This window comes from Canis aureus, chromosome 13 (assembly GCF_053574225.1).
Source record: "Canis aureus isolate CA01 chromosome 13, VMU_Caureus_v.1.0, whole genome shotgun sequence".
Classification (NCBI taxonomy): domain Eukaryota; kingdom Metazoa; phylum Chordata; class Mammalia; order Carnivora; family Canidae; genus Canis; species Canis aureus.
The window spans coordinates 52546289-52569924 of NC_135623.1; the positions used below are offsets into that span (position 1 = coordinate 52546289).

Here is a 23636-nt window from a genome sequence, read left to right on the forward strand (position 1 = left end):
TCAGGGAATCTGCTCTCACAAATGCTTTCATGTGCGTTTTTCTACCAAGTTCAATTAAGAATTTAAGTGGATCTTAAGAAAAGATCCAGGAAGAAAGCCAAATTAGATTCTCCAGAGTTGTTTTTAACAGTAATTGCTGGCCAGCATGATGTGATTTCTGAGCTTTCTTATAGCTCATAAACTGTCATGGGGTGTTTGGAGGTTGAAGGGATTGTGCCAAACAGAAAGGCCAGAAGAACTTCCAGGCCAAGGATATCCCTGTGCAAAGTCAGGACTCTTTAAAGAACCCCAGGAGTTCACTATGGCTGCAGCAAGAAGGCATGTAGAGGCAGGAAGGGAGCTGGGGAGAGGATGAAGAGGAGGCAAGCCCTCGAAGATAAGGTGAGAGCAAGACTACAAGGGCCAAATTGCTGCCTGTACTACCAGGTAGCTCACAAAGATTTGTCTCACAAATCTGTCAGATTTGCTACCTTGTTAGTTTATAATTCAGCAAAACATGGCAGTGTGACTTCTGAAATTTACCCTTCAAGGTAGTCATTCAAACCAATAGCATTTCCCCAGAGACAAATACCAAGTAGCCATTTGACCCTAAACGTTTGCTGCAAATGGATGTGTAGTTGGGAGTTTTTGTTTTTCTCCATGCAAACATAGGTGAGTGACATTCTCTCTCCCCCCACACCTCACCTTCCAGAATCAAGAACACATGGAGCAGTCATCAGTAAACATGCATAGTTGCAATAACTCCAAATACTTTATGGTGCATTAACAACCCAGGAATTTGGGTGGAAGAACATGATCATCTTCTGTCAAAGAATTTCAAACACGGGGCACCTGGGTCGCTCAGTGGTTAAGCATCTGCCTTGGCTCAGGTCGTGATGCCAGGGTCCTGGGATCGAGTGTGACATCAGGCTCCCCGCAGAGAGGCTGCTTCTCCTTCTACCTAAGTCTCTGCCTCTCTCTATGTCTCTCATGAATAAATAAAATCTTTAAAAAAAATAATTTCAAACATATATTCACTTGATCGATTTTGCTCTCCTAGGGATGATATGGACAGGTGCTGCTTTGTTTAATGACTAGCACTAGGGAAGGCATGCCTCCCATGCCTGGTGAATTTATGATAAGGAGAGGCCAGGAAAGAGGGAATGACACTTTGATAAACTCACCCAGTTGCCTGAATCTAAAATCTTCTGTTCCAAGGCCCTGAACAGCCCTGAACAGACTCAAGATAGCAGGTTTGCCTTCAATGTGTTCCTACCTCACACACACCTTCATCCTTGCTCTGTCCCTTTCCTACTGAGACACACCAGGCATCTTAGTCAGCTCAAGCTGCCATAACAAAATGTCATAGACTGAGTGGTTTAACAGAAATTCCAGTCTGGAAACTGGGAAGCCAAAATTAAGTTCCTAGCAGGGTCAGTGAGCGATGACAGCTGTCCCTCCTTGAGTAGCAGACTGCTGCCATGGGCTGCATCTTCACATGGCCTTTCCTGTGCTCAGAGAGAGAAAGAGATTTCCTTTTTATAAGGGCACTAATCCCATCATAAAGTCCCCACCCTCATGAATTCATCTAATCTACATACCTCCCAATGGCCAAAACTCCAAAGGGGGTTACACTGGAGGTTAAGGCTTTAAACTTTTGTCCCATCTTTAATCTTCAGAACAAATTAGTAGTGTTTCTTTTATAATCCTATAACTTTTATTGAGTGATAGTGCATTTGTGCCCTTGGTGTTCTTTTCTTGGAAGAAGCTTTGTCATTTTTCACAATATGGACCAGGTGAGAATTTTCCAAATATTCAAGTTCTTATTCCTTTTTGCATAACAATTCCTTCTGCAATTCATTCTTCTCTTCTCTCATTTTATTCTTCTCTCACCTCACTTCTCTCATTCCTCAGTGGTGGGGTCAAGCTACTCCTTTTTTTTTTTTTTTTTTTTTGTATATTTTTTTATTGGAGTTCAATTTGCCCACATATCGTATAACATGCAGTGCTCATCCCATCAAGTGCCCCCCCTTAGTGCCCCCCTCAGTGCCCGTAACCCAGTCACCCCATCCCCCCACCCACCTCCCTTTCCACCACCCCTTGTTTGTTTCCCAGAGTTAGGAGTCTCTCATGTCCTGTCTCCCTCACTGATATTTCCCATTCATCTTCTCTCCTTTCCCTTTAATTCCTTTTCACTATTTTTTATATTCCCCAAGTGAATGAGACCATATAATGTTTTTCTTTCTCCGACTGACTTACTTCACTCAGCATAATACCCTCCAGTTCCATCCACGTTGAAGCAAATGCTGGGTATTTGTCGTTTCCAGTCAAGCCACTCCTTCAACACTTTCTTAGAAATCTCCTCAGCTAAGTATCTAATTTCATAACTCACAAGATCTGCCTTCCACAAAACACTAGAACATGGTTCAGCCAAATTCTTTGCCACTCCATAACAAAAATTATCTTCCCTCCATTTTCTAATAACATGGTCCTCATTTCCATCTGAGACTTCCCAGAATTGCCCTTAATGTCCATATTTCTAGCATGCACGTCAAACCCTTCCACCCTCTACCCACTTCCAAAGTATCTTATCTTCCACATGTTCAGGTATTTGTTACAACAGCATCTCCTACTTAGTATATTCATATATATGTGAATGATATGGAGAGATTGATTGGTTGATTGATTATAAGGAATTGGCTTACACACTTATGAGGCTGAGAAGTCCCAAGATGTGCAACTGGCAAGCTGAGAGACTCAAGAGAACCAAACATATAAGTTTCATTCTGAGTCCAAGTCCAAAGGCTGGAGAAGACCTATGTCCCAGCTAGGGACAAGCAGAGAATCCTTTCTCAGCCTTTTTATCCTAATTCAGGCCTTTGACAGATTGGATGAGGCCAACTCACACAGGGGAGGACAATCTGCTTTACTCATTCAAATGTTAACCTCATTCAGAAACATCCTTACAGACATGCCCACATATAATGTTTAGCTAAATATAACCTCGGGGCCAGGTCAAGTTGACACATAAAATTAAGCATCACACCAAGGCAATCTATCTAGACCTGCTTTCTTATTTTTTCCTTACATGTCTTACTCTAGCTTCACCTGTTTATCACAATTCTCTGATTTTGTCCAATAATCAGAGGTTTTCTAAGAGACTGCTTGATTGCCCTAAAAATTACTACTAAGATATTGATGAGTGCAAATGACTTAACAATTATTTGGCCTATTCCATTTAACTTGTACTTAAGGGGAAAAAAATTCTGTTGTGTTGTGGTAAAATACATACAGCATAAAATTTACCATTTAGCCATCTTAAAATGAGATTAAGTAACCTCACAATATTGCAAAGCCATCACCACTATTTCCAGAACTTTTGCAACACCCCAAAAGGAAATCTCATACCCATTCCCTGCCCCCTAATCCCCAGCCCTGGGCAACCACAAATCTGCTTTCTATCTCCATGCATTTGCTTATTCTGGGTATTTCATATAAGTAGAATCATACACTATGTGATCTTCAGGGTCTGGCTTCCTTCACCAAGCTAAGGAAGATTGTTAGGAGGTGAAAATGGACAGTGGAATATATTTTGTAATATAAACATTTTGAAGTATCTTTAAAATTACACCAACTTTCTTTTTAACTATTTTATTTTACCAAGATTTAGGAAACTCATCTGTGATCCATCTCCCCCAGACATTCCACTTTATGTTATTCTTTCTTTCCATGGAAGTTTGAGGCAGCCAAATACCAGCTAGCAGCAGGCCAGGATGGAGGATGTGAGTGAGGATGCTTCAGAGAGCACATTTCCCTCATCAGAGAGGCCCTCCTTCCCTGCAAGCGACCTGGCAAAACCATGAGAGTCATAAGGTCATTCAGCCCTAAGGGACACAAGAATGTTTGTCCCCTGACACTTTAGGTCTTGATGAAAATAAAAGCAAGCACATCTCTGGCAGTAAAGTAAATTATTCATGGGCTTTATTTAAAAAGAAAGACAATATTTACAGGAAAAAAAAAGTAGACACCACTTCAATTCCAAAAATCATTTCAGAAAAAGAACATTCCTAAACAAATGTGAGTCAAAGATACTGCCTTCATGGTTCGCACAGCACAGCTACTGAAATATCAAAGGACCCCAGGTTTGCTTAGATACTGGTTTCTATAACATGGGTAATTTGAAAGGATGCATAGCTTTACTGGGAATGTGCTGTGCAGATGGCCAGCCCAGACTTCAAGTCTGCTAACTTTTGTGGGAAAAGAGCAGTTTGGCAGCCCCCCAGTCTAAAGGGTCTGAGAATGGCATGCCAGCAGGGCTCGGGCCTCAGGAGTTGTTCTAAAACACTGAAGCCCTGGAGGCCCCACTTAAGGGTTTCAGCCTGTGTCACAGATTTTATATGCTGCAAACTCCCACAGTTTTATTTGGTCTAACAAACATACCTAAATAGAAGCTTTACTTTCTCAGCTCTTCCTTTCTACCAATCTCCTATTTTTATTAATAACCAAATGCAAATAGGTGGCAAATATTTTCAGTCTTTATTTCAATCCTGTTACTATTTATATTTTTGCCAAGATCAAAGTCTAGATTCATCCTCAAATGAGTTCATGTTGTTTTCCTGCTTCTGTTTCAAAATATGGACCACGTAGTCTTTATAATTTTATTCCATGATGACTAGCTTAGATTTAATCATATACACAAGCTTTGGTAACTCTATAAACAAATCCATGTGAGGATAAAATGAAGACCATAGGCCCAGTCTGAGCACAAAAGCCTTTTTTTTTTCCTTCTTCTTTTCAGAAGTTTCTGAAGTCTGTAACCAAACACAGTGGATTCTGGTTAAAAATTCACAATTCTTTTCTAAATAATATCATTTCTCTTTTTATGGGGTCTGTCAGCACAAAAGGATCCCTATTTAACAGCATAGATATTTACATTCAAAAGACATGATTACAAGGCTAGGTTATTGGATTTTAAAAATACACCTGAATCTATCCATACAAATAAATGATGTCTCCTTTAAATAGATAGCAACATTCCAGGGATATTGCTATTGTTCAAAATGATTTTGGAACTCCAATTAGGAACTGCCTTCCTTCACACACTGAGTGAATTGTTTCAAATGTCCCCAATGGTTAAAAAATATATAAATACAAAATAAAAATAAACAAAAATAAATATAAAAAATATTTTTTCTCATTTTCAGATACAACCAAATCACTCAGTAGAGCAGATGGCAATTAACTGGATAGAACTACTTTAGCCTAAATAAAATGTAACTAAAATATAAGACAGCTTTTCTTTAATATGATTCCTTAATTATTTTCAATGAAAATTCCAAAAAAAGTTCCTAAAACATTTAGAACAAAAGCAGTATGGTTGAAAGAAGTTGTCTAGACCTCCAAAGCAGCTCCTCTGAAAAGGAGGACTTTCATTTGAATATATGGAGGTTTGGGGTTTGTTTGTTTGCTTTAAGATTTTATTTATTTATTTGAGAGTCAGAGCAGGAGCAGGGGGAGGGGGAAGGAGAGGGAGAAACAGACTCCTTGCTGAGCACATAGCCAGACTTGGAGTTTGATCCCAGGACCCCAGGATCATGACCTGAGCCAAATGCAGGCACTGAACTGACTGAGCCACCCAGGTGCCCCATGGAGGGTTTTGTTTTGTTTTTAAGAAAAATAGGCTATCTTATTTGATTTTCATAGAAACTCCATGTTATTGGTGACTGGATAAGGGAGTTGGCTGTTTACCCCAGGATATAACTTACCCAATTTTTGAAGGGCAAAACCTGAAATACTTTCATAGGACTCTGCTTTAGTTATGTCTTCCAAACCAAAATGTTCTTATGGATATACAATCTAGAAGTCAATATTTGTGCTATGCAGAACAGATAAAGGTATATTCAATGCACACAAGAATATTAACAAAATACTAAAAAATTAAGTCTGCTCTTTAGAATTTATACTTTTGGTTTCAAAATCTTGTTTCCAAAGTTAATTTCATTAAGCACGTTGATGACTGGGTTGCAAGAATAGCATGTATTGGAACGTTAGACACTATACAAATTAAGCAAGTTTTGTATCTCACCCACATAGAGATAAATAATATAGGTATAGGTATTGTTTGCATTCCTGTTGATGAAAGGGAGAAGGAAATTCTTGCATGCTGACCACCTATTGTACACAAGGACTGAACATATTACTAATCTTATCCTCTCCACATCTCTAAAGTAAATATTTTTAGCCCCATTTATAGCTGAAGAAACTGAGGCTTGGGAAATTTAAACAGCAGAATGATGGCACATCACTGGCAAGTGGGAGAGAGGCACTCAGAATTAGCTGCCCAGAGGCAGAGAAAAGTCAAAGATCATACTCATGTGGTTTTTTTTCTCCCCTCCCCCAAAATTAATGTGCTCATTCCTCCTAATGTTTTTCATTAATCTCAATAATTCTTGTATCATACTTTTCTGCAGAATGAAACAGTGCAATTACCTCCCTATCTGGGAAAACAAAATGTTCGACGAATTTTTATCATGTTATTTATACTAGGAGCCTTTGGAAACCAGTTAAGTGCTTGAACCGGTTAAGTGTTTGGATGGGACATATAAAAATAAAGCAAGCTAAATAAAGAATTGTTGAAGTGAATAAAGCAAAGGCAAAAATCATGATTCTGAGTTAAAAAACACTCACAGCCTTAATCATCTATGGAGCTAATAGGTTAAAGATTTAACTCAGGAAAAGGATAAAGAGGAGATCCTTCAAATAAAATATAAGAGGAAATTGAGAATTAACAGCGGGCATTTCACTTGACCTTAGAGACATATTTAACTCGTGACTTTTTTTGTTTTTAAGAATGTTTCTGATTTGTTGTTGTTGTTGTTGTTGTTGTTGTTGTTAATGGCCTCAATTTTCCAGTTTATCTCTCAGCTTACTTGGCATGGTAAAGCTTGTTTCATTTTTACCTTTTATTTTCTTGTTCAGCCCTTACTGACTGACAATTAGAAAGGAAACACTCTAAAATAAAGCACCTGGTTTGAGTAATGAATTTTTTTCATTATTCTGATGGATAACAATCTATTTTTTTTAAAATATTTTATTTATTTATTCATGATAGAGAGAGAGAGAGAGAGGCAGAGACACAGGCAGAGGGAGAAGCAGGCTCCATGCCGGAGCCTGATGTGGGACTCGATCCCGGGACTCCAGGATTGCGCCCCGGGCCAAAGGCAGGTGCTAAACCGCTGAGCCACCCAGGGATCCCCAACAATCTATTTTCAAAATAAATACAGGCTCCATAATTTACTAATATTTTATGAGGTTCTTATTCCTGCAGGGTTTCACACTCATTGTCTTCTGTCTTTACCATTCATCACCCAAACTAACACCACCCAAATCCTAAAAGGGGTTAAACCTGAAGTGACTGATGTTTTGACAGCGATGTGGCCAAAAAATTATCTTACCCAGAAATTTAGACTTGTGAATATGTTATCTGAGGAGTTCTCAAATCTCAAAATTAATTGCATAACTCTGGCCTTTTTTTGTTTGTTTTCTGTAAGTCTGTGTCAGTTTCTATGCTAAAAGAATAAACAGAAACTCATATGCATTGCTCATCGTAAATTGACATCTTATGAAGCCGAGCTGAGTACAGAATTTTCTTTTACTTCAAAGGACCTACCACGGGGTATAGAGAAAGAAAGGATTGGGTCCTTCCAGCCAAACATTGCCCTCTGGCACTCATACTCAACTCCCCTGGGATTAAAAAGGGCAAATTCTGGCCCCTTGTAGCCCTAGGTAACATTTCCCACAACCCCTGACTCGTAAATATTGACATTTGGGAAAAACAAGAGCAGGAAAGAAAAAAAAAAAGCTTTACCCCAGAAAAAAAGTTGCTTTCAAGTTGAAATGTTCATATAATTTTTCTAAAGCCTAATTTATATCAAAAATACTTATACAATTTTAAATAAAATATACCTCATCTTAATACCTTAAAATATAGTCTTATCCATCAATAACTAGAGAATATAGAAAATAAAATTTTTTGACAGTTTTAAAATTTATTTTTCCATTAGGAAAATAGTTCTAACTAACAGGACTGGGTTGATGCAATTTTGTAACTATAACAATATTCTCAGAGAAAAACATTTTTGCTGAATACTAATTTTTAAATCATAGTGAATTTAAATTATTTACTTTCAGCAAAATCTTTCTTTACTTTTACGTATTTGTCCCTTCGTCCTGTGCTTCAAAAAACATAAATAATACGGTTAGCTAAGACCTATGAGAAATTTTCCCAGGCCCTACCCGGCTTGCTTCCACTGTGGAACTACAGCGCACCCTGGTGGTCATTACTGTTTTTTACAACGGTTTATGTGTGTGAATGACGAAAATTACAAACCAAATAAAAGAAGGCCTAGTGTTCAGGCTTTTAGAAAATAAAGTATCAAGAAAAAGATCTGTAGAGTGGCTCTCTTAAATCAAAATTATGAATAGGTCTCCTTATAGTTCCTAAAATAATATACCTTAAGAATGGTTTAGTAAAGTTACTGATGAGTCATGGACATGCACTGATACAATTTTAACATTCATCTATTTTCATAATATCCTTTCTTATGAGTTTTCCAATTATCTGAAAGCGTTTCAAAAGCATTTAAGGGGGAAAATAGTGATAAAGTAAACTAAATATCTTATCATCCCTGGGAGGATTCTTTTCTGCACAATAAGCACCATCAAAAGACCAAAAAGAAAAGATGCACCCATCATAAGATTTTTTCCTAGCTGTCAAATTTTAGCCAACATGAACCTAATTAATCAGGTTCATTTCCAGTCTTAAAAGGGAAATGTATTTTTAATCTTTTTTTCCCCTAAAAGCAATGACAATTTCATATGCTTTTCTTTCACAACTAACAATACAATTGATGCAAGACCTTGTGGACAAAATGGCGATTCACAGTAACTAATAATTTAGTATGTGTTTTTAGGACTTTATAGCCATTCTTTTATCTAATCCTTTCAATGGCCTTATCAAATTAAGGATAAGTATCTTTCTCTTACAGAGTATGACACTAAGGCTTAGGGATATGAAATAACTTACTCAAGGTCACTCAGCTGATGAGTGAAAGAAGGGACCGAACCCTTCTCCAAAGCCCATGCTCAGGCTCTGGCACATAGTAGGCCCTCAAATGTTGGTTGACCCAGTGAACAAAATATACCTGCTGCAGGATAGTAGAGGTAAGCCTGTATTAGATCCAGTCTTTTGAATCTCCATCTGGTAATTTCTCCAGTAAGGTTTAGACATACTTTAACTTTTCTCTTGCATCTGCATGTAATTATACTCTTCTGAGCCTATGAAGTACCTTCTATTTTTCAGAAAAGAACAAAGCCGCACTAGTAGGCCAGAATCATCTGAGTCTCACACTTGAGTTGTTTTATACACAAGGCACTAACAGGATATTTATAATTTTTGTGCCATAGATCTTTTTGGAATCCACTGGAATCTACATCCAGTGAAGTTTCTTGGAACCCTTACCAAGATAATCATATTAAACATATTACAAAGGCAACCAACTATTTAAAATATTTTTTAAAAACTAATTGGTAATATATGTGGTCATTTATTAATCCATTAATAATGAGATTAGCATGAGTAACAGATTTAATAACCATTATATTGACATAAATGGTATTTTGAAATATCTGTAACTATTGCAATAAATTAATGTATCTGTAACTTCGAATGGTAAGAGATATTGTTATATTAATGATATGTGACACAGATTCATAATTAAAGAAAAAGTCAAATTTCAGTTTGAAATTAATGAAAGTCAATTTTTTTTCATCCAAGTTCATGGGTCCCTCATTCCTCAAATTAAGAAATCATTAAAATAGTTACCTGTAGACAAATCTTTTGAAAAACTAAATTATAAAAAATTTATTAAATTCAAAAAATGCTTTCAGAAAATATGGTTATTTACATTTATATATATTCCCATCAATTACTATGTGAGATATTCACTTTAATATGAATGGTCTGATGTGAGACGAGTCTCCAAAAATAAGCATGGCTGATTCTGGGAAGGCATTAAAACAGCTTTGCCTGAATCTTATGACATTAATTAGCAAACAACCACTTATCAATTGCCTATAAAATCCTATCTGATTTAGCAAATATTTGTTGAGCAGCTACTATGTACCACTTCTGGAAGTGTTAGTAAATACATAAAAAATGAATAATTTTGTATTATTTGTTTGTGTAGCACTTTATAATCTTCAAAGCAGTTCTATATACATCCTTCATCCAAGCCTAATTACAACACTGAGAGGTTAGCAAAGTCTGGAGACATTCATTAATTCTGTATTTCCACAATAAACACCACTTCAAATACATAGTAGACATTCATTAAGTGCTAACATTGTGCTCTGTTCTTATCCCTTAAACAAGCCGCTGTATTAGGGTTGCCAGATAAAATGTTGAACACTCAACTAAATGTAAATTTCAAGTAAACAACAAACATTTAATAAAAGTGTGTCACATGCAATATTGTAACACACACTGTATTCATTTAGTGGAGCTGCCATAACAAAGTACTATAGCCTATGGGACTTAACACACAGGAATTTATCTTCTCATGGTTTTGAAGGCTAGAAGGCCAAGATCAAAGTGTCAGTAAAGTTGGTCTCTTCTGAATCCTTTCTTCCTGGCTTGTAGATGTCCATTTTCTCACTGTGTCTTCACATGGTCTTCCCTCCACACTTGTCTGTATCCTAATCCCTTCTTATAAGACTCCAATCATATTAGATTAGGGCCGATCCCAACGACCTCACTTTGTCTTAAATGTCTGTTTAAAGGCTCTATCTCAGGGTAGCCGGGTGGCTCAATGGTTGAGTGTCTCTCTGTGTGTCTCTCATGAATAGATAATTTAGGAAAAAAAAAAAAAAGGCTCTATCTCCAAATACTTTCACAATCTGAGCTACTGAGGTTTAGGGATTCAACATAAAATGGGTGGGGGGACATAAATCAACCCATAACACAAACTAAAATATTCTTAGTTTTTACTTGACATTCAAATTTAACTCAGCATCCCATATTTTATTTGCTAAAGCTCTGCAGTTCTCTGGATTTCTCTACCTCAGAGCTCTCTCTACGGCAGAAACTCAACCATGGGTAGAAAAGAAGCCAAAAGTGCAGGGAAGTTAAGTGTAGTGCCAGCAGCCAGCAATCAATGCTGGATGTAGTTTAAGGGATAAAGACACCAGCTTCCTCTCTCCATCTCTCTCTGGGAGATAATTCTGAGCATGTACTACAAAGTCTTCTAGAGGTTCCCAGTGGGTTGGAGCCCCAACTTCCCATTAATACTCCCTAATTCCTGCCCCTCCCAACACACACACACACACACACACACACACACACACACACACATGCACACCGTCTTCCTTCCCTTCCCTACCTCTCCTTTCCACACCCATTCTGCACCTCCTGGAGTCACCTCCCAAGTAAATTTTCATATTTACATCTTTGCCTCAGCTTCTGCTTCTGAGGAAACTCAGCCTAAAACAAAATGTTTATTGAACTAAATCCTCATTTTCAGATGAGAGCTTTGGAGAGTATAGCAGATGCTGATGAGCATGGGGATGGAGAGTGCTGGGCCTTCTTTCCTTTATTCAGCACTGCCTCAAGTATCAATCATTACACTCCTGTCCTGTACCAGGCCCTGCAAGAGTCCCTTTAGAGTATCTCGGTTAATCCTTTCAACTACTCTGCATGGTGGCTAGCTATTGTTACAAATGGGGAAATGAATGCTCAGAGAGATTTTCTGAAGTCATGTAGCTATGGCAAATGTCTTTTGCTTAAAAGTGAGTTGAGAACACATAATGTCTATATATGAAAAGATAACTACAAACATAGGACAGTACGTGGAAGTACAGAATGGTACTCAGAGAGGAAGTCCTACGGGAACCCAAAGAGAGATAAGGGTGAACAATAGGGAAGTGTTCACATGGGAGCTTAGACCCCAGCTGAGTCTTAGCAGATATGTTGGATTCAGCTGTGAAAGGAAAGGCCGGGAGAGTGTTCTGGGGTGGGTGAGCACAGTGCAGAAGCAGGGCTGGGCAGGTGTGCTGTGACTATAGACAGACAGATGGCCTGAGGGTAGGGAATAGAGGACAAGGCCTTATTGCAGACCCTCCCCAAAGGGCCAGGGAAAAAGAAAGGATAAAGAAAATTCTTTTACTGCACCAAGGTAATGGGGGAAATAGCATCATGGACCAGAAACTGGGAAGCTGGGTATAAGAAGATGAGCAAAATAACTCCCTCAGGGTATTCCCATTTCTCTAAAAATTATCTCTTAAGGTTTTCTAAATGATCTGGAATTGCCACTGTTCCAAGCTCAATAAAAGTAACTCAAGTGGGTGAGGCACTTATTTCTTCTCTACCCTTCCTATCCCACACCATGACCTTGCCTAGTGCTAAAGACCACAATCGGTCAATTGCTAACTGTAGAGGACATCGGTTGTTTCTGCTTGCCCAATATCGCCCAGCCCCCCCAACTCACCTGGTAAGGACATTCGTCTTTGTCATAGCTGTGTCATTCCATGCAGTACAGGAGAGTCTGAGCCACCCTCTATCCCACTTCACTCCTCCCACCAACTCCCCCCTCCGCCTCGCCCCAGCCCAGCTACAAAAATAAGTACAGAGCCCAGACCTGGCCAATTAGACCATCCTATACCTCCTTCACAGCACAAATCAGGAACAGGCGAGTGACTGGAGCCAAGCCAATCATTAATTGTAACTGTTATTAAGAAATAACAAGAAATACTTCTTTCTACTACAATTAAGGTCCATAGTAGGAGTTAGGGGTTATAAATTAAGGGTTAAAGATCAAAAGATGAGAGGAGGGCTGGGAAAAAAGCAAAATCATTTGAACCTCTGGATCCAGCCACATTTGAAGTTAGCTGAACTCCAGAACTTTCCAACTACATCAACAATTTTTTTTTGCTTTGAGAAAAAGAAATTAGACTTCAATAACTTGCTACCAAAAAAGTTTTTATATAGTTAATTTTACTAGCTTTTTATTAAACGTGTCCTGCCTGTACCAATAGCCCACATCATCTTAGAGATGATTTTATTGAAATCCCTTCATTGGCCCCCCTAGGTGTATATTACTCCTCCTCTCAACTCTCTGCCTCCCACATCTAATTTATTTGCATTTACTTTGAAGAACTTTTAAAAGTTCTAGCAGCACACTCTCCCACATGTGGCCACTAACAAAGGAGGATATCCAGAAAAGCTTCCAAAAAGAAGAGAGCAGCAAATGGCCCAGCCCAGATAACAACTGAAGTGCTAGCAGACACCTTGATTTCAGCCCAGTGCATACCTGAGCAGAGAATCCAGCCATCTGACCTATCAAAAGTGTGAGATAATCAATGTGGGTTAGTGTAAGCCACTTTCTGGTAATTTGTTACCCACAATAGAAAACTGACACAGGCCAGATGCAACAACTTGTTTTTCACCCTAGAAGGGATATGTTAACATGCCCTAAATGACTAAGTAGGACCTTAGAAAACTGAAATGGAGACATATGGGCAGTTTCCAATGAAGCAGGGTAGCTGGAACACCTATATTCTGTGGAGCCTTCTTTACCAAAAAAAGTAGTTCTCCCAACTGTGCTTAAAGAGTTTAGGGATCCCTGGGTGGCGCAACGGTTTGGTGCCTGCCTTTGGCCCAGGGTGTGATCCTGGAGACCCGGGATCGAATCCCACGTCGGGCTCCCGGTGCATGGAGCCTGCTTCTCCCTCTGCCTGCCTCTCTTTATCTCTCTCTGTGTGTGACTATCATAAAAAAAATAAAAATAAAATAAAAATAAAAAGAGTTTAGTCTCCCTCTGCCTGAAGAACTTTCCTGGAATACTGCAGAGAAAATATCTAAAGGCTTAAGAAGATTGGAACTTAGAGCTCCAGCCTCAGACACAAAGACAACAGCCTTACATAAACTGTCAAACCAGCTCCACAATTTTTGTAACAAATTGTGTGTGTGTGTGTGTGTGTGTGTGTGTGTCCTAGTGTTTCTGCTTTTCTGGTTGAATCCACAGTGATAAAGGAGAGGTCACTGTTACTAATTCCATGTTCAAGGTATGTCCTCTCTGGGGCCCCTGGGTGGCTCAGCAGTTGAGCATCTATCTGCCTTTGGCTTGGGGCATGATCCCATGGTCCTGAGATCCAGTCCCAAATCTGGCTCCATGCAAGGAGCCTGCTTCTCCCTCTGCCTACGTCTCTGCCTCTCTCTCTTTCTCTCTCTCTCTCTCTGTGTGTGTCTCATGAATAAATAAAATCTTTAAAAAAAAAAAGATACATTATCTTTGTCTTAGGCCCTGGTGTTAGTTGGACAGTAAGGGTCAGGGCCAGGGTCTCTAACAAGAAGATATGGAGTAGGGACAGCTACTAATATTCCATTTTGCAGCTTAGACAGGATCACACTAGCATTCTGTTTTGCAGCCTTCCCAGAAATGACATTGGCAAAACATCTTAAAATAAGACAATTAATCACAAGACATTTGTCCCTATAAGGGCAGTTAGGACATAAGCCACCAGATGTCAGCAAACATACCATCAACACATTGACATTAACCTAAAAGGTAGACAGATACTTGACCAAAGCCCTGATTGGCATGACTTGGCACACCTTCGGCTCAGGACATGATTCCAGAGTCCCAGAATCAAGGCCCACTTCGGGCTCCCTGCATGGAGCCTGCTTCACCCTCTGCCTATGTCTCTGCCTCTCTCTCTCCCTCTGCGTGTGTCTCTTGTGAATAAATAAAATCTTTTTAAAAATGGGGTTTTTTGCTCCAAAACCTATATTTTTTTCAAAAGTGTTACCTTGATATTTCTCTTTATTCTCAGGGAGAGGCAGGAAGGCTGTTTAAGGAATGTGAAAAATCTAAAAAAAAAAAAAATGTATCCATTTGGTTTATATCTAAAGGAAGAAAAATAGGCTGGCTATAGCAATCAGGCTTCAATCAAAGAAGCAGTTACTAGAGTATTATGAGAATAAGAGATTTATTATAGGAAATAGACCACACACAAATGTGGAAGCAGCTGAGGAAGTGAAGGTCGAAGGATTTGAGAAAGTCATTAACTAGTTCTCAAAAAACCCTGGCATGAGTAAGTAAGTTGGAGCTTGCAGGAAAATCTGAGAAACAACTATACCCAGCTGTTTCAGTGGGATCATGAAGGGGGAAACTATTCCCTCTGTGGAGCTATAACCTCTGTGGGCCTGCAGTCAAGTGTCCACATAAGGGAATAGGAAAGAACTAAGCCTGTTTTGGGTGAGCAGGGCTAGCAAGTGGAAACCAGAGAGTATGGAGGAGAGTAAAAGTAAGATGGGAACGAGGGAACCCCTATGTCTGACACTGACCAGGATGCTCTTCTGAGAATAATGGTCTTCCCTTCTCTTCAACATTCCATATCTCTTAGAAGCTCCCCTTTGGCCAACTCTAACTCAGAACTGTGCCTAGAAGATAATTCTGGGAAACATAATTCCCAGCTTAACAAGAAGTCATAGCATCATCCAGCACATTAGCTTGGGAAAAGAGTAATTTATTGATCCTAGGATTCCTCAAGGAAATGAAGACAGGAATGAGATTAGGTATAATCTAATATACCTTGAATACTTGAAAACAGTAATTCCAACACCATCACCTCTCTCAGTGTCTTGCCTCTCTTGGTGCTCGCCACTTTCCTGTTTCTTTATCTGACTCCCCACAGACTGATTTTTTCCCCTGCAGGAAACCTGTGCTAACTGCTGACAACTCCCGAGTTTCATTTTTTACAGCTTCTTCAAATGTGTTAACTGGACAGACTCCCCAAGCTCTATCTCTTAGTGCCTAGTCCAAGACACGGTGAGAAAGGACTCATTGCCCAGCAGACGAGGTCATGTTATTAATATTGTTGCTTCTGCTGTACCATGTGGATGGAGAAGGAAGGAGCAGTTGTCAGTGGAAAATAGACTATTTTGAACAAAACAGCTCTGAGATGTCTACTGCATAAGGAAGTACTTATAACAGGCTCTCTGCTAAGAGCTTTGCATGTGTTAACTCATTTAATGTCAACCCTCTGAGGTCGTTTTCCTTCATTTCCACTTTACAAATAAGGAAATTGAGGCCGAGAGAGATTATATCTTTACTGTGGGTCCCAGAGTGCAGAAGTAGTAAGATTGGTCTGGCTCCAAGGAGGACTCTTTGTACTACACCAGTGGCTTCCTGTGTTTCAAGGAGCCCCAGTAGCTTTATCTGAATGTCATTATTTGATGGGCTTTCCCCCAAGATTGCATTTCAACAAAACTTACCATTTTTTTTAAGTTCTTAAAAACCACTATGCCATATTTTACTACCTCCTTTCCCATTTCACAAGTAGCAGAGACACAAAATAATGACCTATAAAACACACATCTGGCAAAAAGCTCTGACTCCTGGTACAGATCTCTTTTTTTTCTATTCCATAAAGTCCCTGCACTCTTGATCATCCACTACAGTAAATATGGTAAAAGCTATTTTAATTTCTTACCTGTAGCAAGAGAACAGCTGTGTTCACTCTCAAGTTCATCTGGTTTAGCATAATCAAAATAAAACCCACAATTGATCTAATCACATAAATTGCTACTGATACTACTTCAGACTCAAGAACCTTCTACCACAAAGAAAGGTCAAAACAAAATGGAACAATGGCTTCGAAGTTCACTGTTTCTTTTCCTTCCAAAATTTCATTATCAACAGCAACTATTATATATTGAGTCTATTATAAAGCACTGACCATGCATAGTAGAAAAAAGTGAGTGGTAAAATACAGTCTTAGCCTTTAAGTTTTTATTTAAATTACAGTTAGTTAACAGATAGTATAATATTAGTTTCAGGTGTACAATACAGTGATTCAACACGTCCATATATCACCCTGTGCTCATCACAAGTGCCCTCCTTAATCCCCAACATCTGTTCAAACCATCCCCTCCTTCACCTCTTCTCTGGTAATCATCAGTTTGTTCTCTATAATTAAGACTCTATTTCTCGGTTTGCCTCTCTCTTTATTTCTGCTATGATCATTTTTCTTGCGTCTTAAATTCCACATATGAGTGAAATCATATGGTATTTGTCTTTCTCTAATTGACTTATTTTGCTTAACATTATACTCTCTAGCTCCAACCATGTTGTTGCAAATGGCAAGATTTCATTCTTTTTTTATGGTTCAGTAATATTCTATTGTTTATATATACACCACATCTTCTTTATCCACTCATCAATCACTTGGGCTGGTTCCATAATTTGGGTACTATAGATAATGCTACTATAAACATCTTGCATGTATCCCTTTGAATTAGTATTTTTGTATTTTTGGGGTAAATACCAAGTAGTGTGATTGCTGAATCGTAGGGTAGTTCTAATAAGTCTTTATAAGAATAAATGCCCAAACAGCCCTTGTTGAGGACAACCAGGACTACATCACACAGAGCAGACGCAAAGAAACAGCACAAGGAAAACAGAATGCACCCAGCACCCCCAAGTTCTTGCCATCCAGCTGCTTATGAGGAACATAGCCAGCCACACCATGTTGTGCTCCAGGAAAAAGACATAAATCCTCTTCCACCTTGCATATTTACAGAAGTGATGAAAGGGGCAGAAATTACTCAACTGATTTGGGAAATTCAGCCTACCTGGCATAAGAAACATCCTATGCTGGGATGTTAACTTACATATCAGCACTAATTTTAGGAAGAGGCCTTGAAATTTATATCCCCCCCTACTCAGCCAATTTACTGCTGGGTGTCTGAGGGAGGGCTGCTGTCCTAATCCAAGAGAGAAATTGTCTTCTCAGAACTGTAAGAAATCAGAGTGAGGTGTAATGGAAAGATAGATCCACAGACAGGCTTTGAACAGGTGGAAAGAAAGAGAGTTGGTCATTCTAACCAAGGGTTCCACAAAGGCGAAGGTGCAGAAGCAGAAATCAAGATGCCAACATTCCCCATAGTAACTGAAGTGCTTAGTTCAGTGGCAAATAATAATAGGTAAATATTTGTTGGGTGACTGAAGATGTTTAGGAAATCTGCATGCCCAGTGCATCTCAAACTTGGTCCATAAAATAAGTGGCAATGTCTTGGGGTATATTCAAAGCCACAAGAAAAAAATGGCAAAAATTTTACCACATTTACTGATACAGGAATTTAAATTATATGTGCTGACATATTTAATTTTCTATACCCTATATGTGTGTGTATATATGTATGCATATATGCATGTACATATATATATATATACACACACATATATAACCAGATTGCAGTTTCAATAAATTCTTCAAATAAAACCTGAAATGAGATTTTTAAAAAGTGAAATCTTGCCATTTACAACATGAATAGAGCTAGAGAGGATTATTCTAAGCAAAATAAGCCAGTCAGAGAAAGACAAATACCATATGATTTCACTCATATGTGGAATTTAAGAAACAAAATAAACAAGCAAAGGGTAGGGGTGGGGGGAGAGACAAACCAAGAAACACTCTTAACAACGGAGAGCAAACTGATGGTCACCAGAGGGGAGGTGGGTGAAGGGTTGAGTGAAATAGGTGGTGGAGACTAAGGAGGGCACTTGTGATAAGCACTGGGTGTGTTTGGAAGTACTGAATCACAATATTGTATGTCTGAAACTAATACTATACTGTCTATTAACTAACTGGAATTTAAATAAAAACTTATAAAAAATGTAAAATGACAGAAATTTCTTCCTGCAGTACCTTCAGGTGCTATTTCAGACTTGTGGGAAGGACACGTCCACTCTTCACTACGAGGGGTATTGTGATAAAAAAAAAGCTTGAGAAGCATGGGTAATGGGTTCCTATTAGGCAAAAGTAAAAGAAAAAAGTGATGAAAATAGCAAAGTGATGAGTTGTAAGATTCCTAACATTTGGAGCACCTGGGTGACTTGGTTAAGCATCTGCCTTCAGCTCAGGTCATGATCTCAAGGTCCTGGGATAGAGCCCCACATCAAGCCCTGCGTCGATCCCCGCATCAGGCTCTCTGCTCATTCAGGAACCTGCCTCTCTCTCTCCCACTGTCTGCTGCTCTGCATTCTTATGCTCTGTCAAATAAATAAATAAAATCTTAAGAAAAAAATAAGATTCCTAACCTTTTCTTGAAGAAAGAGTTGTTAGTTAAGACTAAGGAAATCTTTTTCTTTAAATCTGTAATAAACTGAATTATGTGGCCCCCAACAATAAATTTTATTATAATATGTATGTATATAATATATATCATATATGATATGTATTACTATATAATTTTACATATAATACAACTAATTTAAATATAGTTATACAGGAGCACCTGGGTGGTTCAGTCGATTAAGTATCTGCCTTCAGCTCAGGTTATGATCTCAGGGTCCTAGGACTGAGGCCCACTTTGGGCTCGCTGCTCTGAAAGAGTCTGCTTCTCCCTCTCCCTCTGCCCCTCCCCTTCCCCCCTCCGTGCTCTCTCCCTCAAATAATCTTTTAAAATAAATAAATATAATTACATATAAAATATACATAATATATAATATATATTTATAATAAATAATGTTCGAAATATTAGTTCATACCAATAGGCTTCCATAATAAGAAAGCGTCTAGCTTTATAAACCATCTTCGGGGAAAAATAAAAACAAAACCCCACTAGATACAAGAATTTGTAACTACACACACATACACACACAATCTCCCAAATTTAAAATAATCTGAATAAGGGACACCTCGGTGGCTCAACGGTTGAGTGTCTGCCTTAGGTTCAGGGTGTGATCCCGGGTCAGGGAATCGAGTCCTGAATCAGGCTCCTGTGAGGAGCCTGCTTCTCCATCTTTCTATGTCTCTGTCTCTTTCTGTGTCTTTAATGAATAAATAAATAAATCTCTAAAAAATAATAATAAAATAAAATAATCTCATTAAGAGACCACAGTCTCCTTTTAAAGCTGAAATTTTTTAGGACCATGAGAGATGACAATAGTACAGCTAACATGGTATATGGTAATAGATCATTATTAGAAATTGTAAGGATTAATTATAAGTAGAAAGAAAACTGGACCACCAAGATTCACTTTTTTTTTGCATAAAATTTTACTAGTCTTCAGTTTCAAAGTTTGCTCTCACTGCCTTACTTCACTTCTTTCAGAAAATATATGTTGTGCAATTTGGGGATTCCCTGAGGTTAACTAGTATGGTCAGTTCAGTGTGGCTGTAAACTTCAGATCTGGATATTGTCCTCCATTTCCTCTTTCCAAAGATGCAGGACACTTATTTCAGGACACCTGTCCTACTGTATTAGCTTAAAAATGCAGGTGACAGTGTAGCTGAAAAGTCAAATGGAAAAGAATTTGAAAGGCTCAGCATCTTCCCTTCTGCTGATTTTTTTAGACTGATTCTTGAGAAGAATGTTCCTGTGCAGAATGACCAGGCTGTGGCACCTCTAATCCCGTCACCACAAGCCCCTTCATAATCAGTGTAGATGGCCACACAGTTCACCCCATATTGATGAGAATCAAACGTGAAAATGGTTGAAATAATTGGGTCAAATCTGCAGTGGGCCAGTTCACTGGTCACATAAAAATGAGGGCATATTCAAAAATCATAATGGGTCATACTGTCTGTGAGTAAAATAGGAGTGATGATGGTAAAGTATCAGCCAGTTTCAGAAGGACACTAGCAAGTAAAATGGTGTAAATCATTAATATTTATATAGGTATGGAATAAAATAAACAATACTGTTTATCATATAAATTTAGGCAGATTTAGGTCCCAAACATCTAATTTCCAGCTCATTCCCTCTCGTAGTAAAAAGTTAGCCAGCAATGGAAGCATTGAGGAGTCAGAATATTTTAAGCTTAAGTATTATTTCTAATACTGTTTCATTATGTTGGGTTGGATTTCTTCCATTTGTCATTCTAAATCCATCCTCTGTCCTTCTCTGCTGTGTTCTGTGCCCAGGGAGTCTGGTTTGTTTGGACTATATCAACAGGCTTCCCTGACCTCTGGCTTCCAGCTTGGCCAACAGAGGACATGAATGAAGATCAGAGAAACAGAGGAGAGTGAGGTTGAGCATTGTTTCAGCACCTCTTGATGAAGTCATCCCTCCACAGAAGATCATGGCTTTTTTTAGATGACCTATTCTTCACAGTCTATCTTCGGATTCCTGCAACGATTTCCTCCTCTTTGCCCTGTTACTGCACCACCCCAAGAAGTTTCCATACTCCTTGTCCAAACTTTTGTAAACAATCCCTCTATCAAACTCTCCTCAAAACACCAACCTATTTGACCATGTGTGACCCTGACTGAATCATATGACCAGTAATCTATCAGAAATTAAATCAAAATAATTGTCTAATGACAACAAAAGATGTGGCTGTTTCCCTTCACCTTTTGCATGCTTTCCTTGATAAACCTGAGACAAGATTCATGGAATGTACCTTCAATATTATCTCAGATCTTCCTCAAGGGTATACGGCCCTGCCTTTACTAAAAGCTCTAGGTCTAACAGCTGTCTTGGGGATGGAAAGCAAGTAATTCTGTCAGGTTGACTCAAACCAGGACTATGTTCACCAAATGTATAATTTTTTGGTGCTACAAATCAAGTAGGTCTAGTTATCTAGTTTAATCTTTATTAGGGGACAATTCATTCATAACATTTTTGCCTGCTTCCTATCAGCTTTTGTTCTGAACTATCTTTTCAAGAATTTATCTGGCAAACAGCCTTGGAAAGTAGAAATAATATATCCTTCTAGAGCAAAGAGCACATTTGTTTCGTGACCAGGATAATAAAGACAAGTTCTCCCCCCAGGCAAAAAGTTGGACAGGTCATTATAAAAGATTGGGGTTTTCTAAGTTTAGAGTTCCTCAATTATGATGTAAACCCACTATGTTCACAGCATCTACTTGGATCTTGACACCTCACCTATAGGACTTGGAAGGCAAGGGAACCAATGCAGACGTGAAACTCACACTGTGTGCTATGAGTAAAAAAGTCCTTTGTCTCTGATCACAAGGTCTCATATCTTCTATTGGCATTTATAAACTATGGCAGGCTCATCTGTTAGTTTGCAAACAGAGTAAAAATCTCATACCCTTCACAGTTCTTAACAGTCCAAAGACTCCCACTGTAACCAAACTTACTTGAATTCACGCTTTGATGAGTCACGGACAGAAACTCACCAAGTGGAGTTATCATACAAAGTAAACTTTATTTGCAGCAGAGAAGATCATGAGGAATAACTTCAAAGCCACGACTCCTCAAGTAAGGGTGAATGTGTTCCTTTTATTTTGGGTTAGGATGAATATTTAGACAGGGGAGCCTTGTATCATATAAAGAGGTAGACGTAGAGTAGGGCATGTGCCTTAAGGAAACATGCCTACACATACAATGTATTATGTGAAGGAGGCAAAAGCTGCTCCTTGGGCAGAGATTTTAGTACTATAATGAGGTAAAGGTAACTGTTGGTCCATCTGTGCAGGTGTGGGTCAGGGTTAAGTTAAAACTGGTCTGGGGGTGCCTGGGTGCCAGTCGGTTCAGCTTCTGCCTTTGGCTCAGGATGTGATCTCAGGGTCCTGGGATTGAGCTCTTCATTAGGCTTCTTACTCAGCAGAGAGCCTGCTTCTCCCTCTCTTCCCACTCATTCTCTCTCTCACTATCTCTCTCAAAGAAATAAAATCTTTTAAAAAAATCTGGTCTGATGCTGACTGATGTTGAGTACTTTCTCATGTGTCTGTTGCCTGTTTGTATGTTTTCTTTGGAGAAATGTTTGTTCATATCTTCTGCCCATTTCTTGACTGGATTTTTTGGGTTTTGGGTGTTGAGTTTGATAAATTCTTTATAGATTTTGGATTCTAGCCCTTTATCTGATAAGACATTTGCAAATATCTTCTCCTATTCCATATGTGGCCTATTAGTTTTGTTGATCATTTCCTTTGCTGTGCAACACTTTTTATCTTGATAAAATCCCAGTAGTTCATTTTTGCTTTTGTTTCTTTTGCCTTTGGAGACATGATTAGCAAGAAGTTGCTGTGGCCAAGGTCAAAGAGGTTGCTGCCTGCATTCTCCTCTAGGATTTTGATAGATTCCTGTCTCATTTAGGTCTTTTATCCATTTTCTGTTTATTTTTGGTGTATGGTGTGAAAAAGTGGTGCAATTTCATTCTTCTACATGTGGCTGTCCAATTTTCCCAACACCATTTGTTGAAGAGACTGTCTTTTTTCTGTTGGATATTCTTTCCTGCTTTGTTGAAGATCAGTTGACCATTGAGGTTAGGGTCCATTTCTGGGTTCTCTATTCTGTTCCTTGGATCTATGTGTCTGTTTTTGTGCCAGTACTATACTGTCTTGATGATTACAGCTTTGTAATAGAGCTTAAAGTCCAGAATTGTGATGCTTCCAGCTTTTGTTTTCTTTTTCAGCACTCTTTTGGCTATTTGAGGTCTTTTCTGGCTCCATACAAATTTTGGAATTGTTTGTTCCAGCTCCATGAAAAAAATCATCTTTTTGCACCAGACGTCTCAAAAATTCTTTCTTGGCCTTCAGCTCCGGACCTCACCAACATTCTAAAACTTCATCATCAGTAAGCAACCCTGAAGCCATGCATTTCTGTATCAGACCCGCTGCCTTTTATG

At 38.7% G+C, this 23636-nt stretch overlaps 1 long non-coding RNA gene across 4 annotated transcripts in view; it reads right to left on the bottom strand.

Moving 5' to 3' along the window:
- LOC144282520 (uncharacterized) overlaps positions 1 to 23636 on the bottom strand; it is a 127789-nt gene that overhangs the window by 89353 nt on the left and 14800 nt on the right. The window lies entirely within an intron of this gene.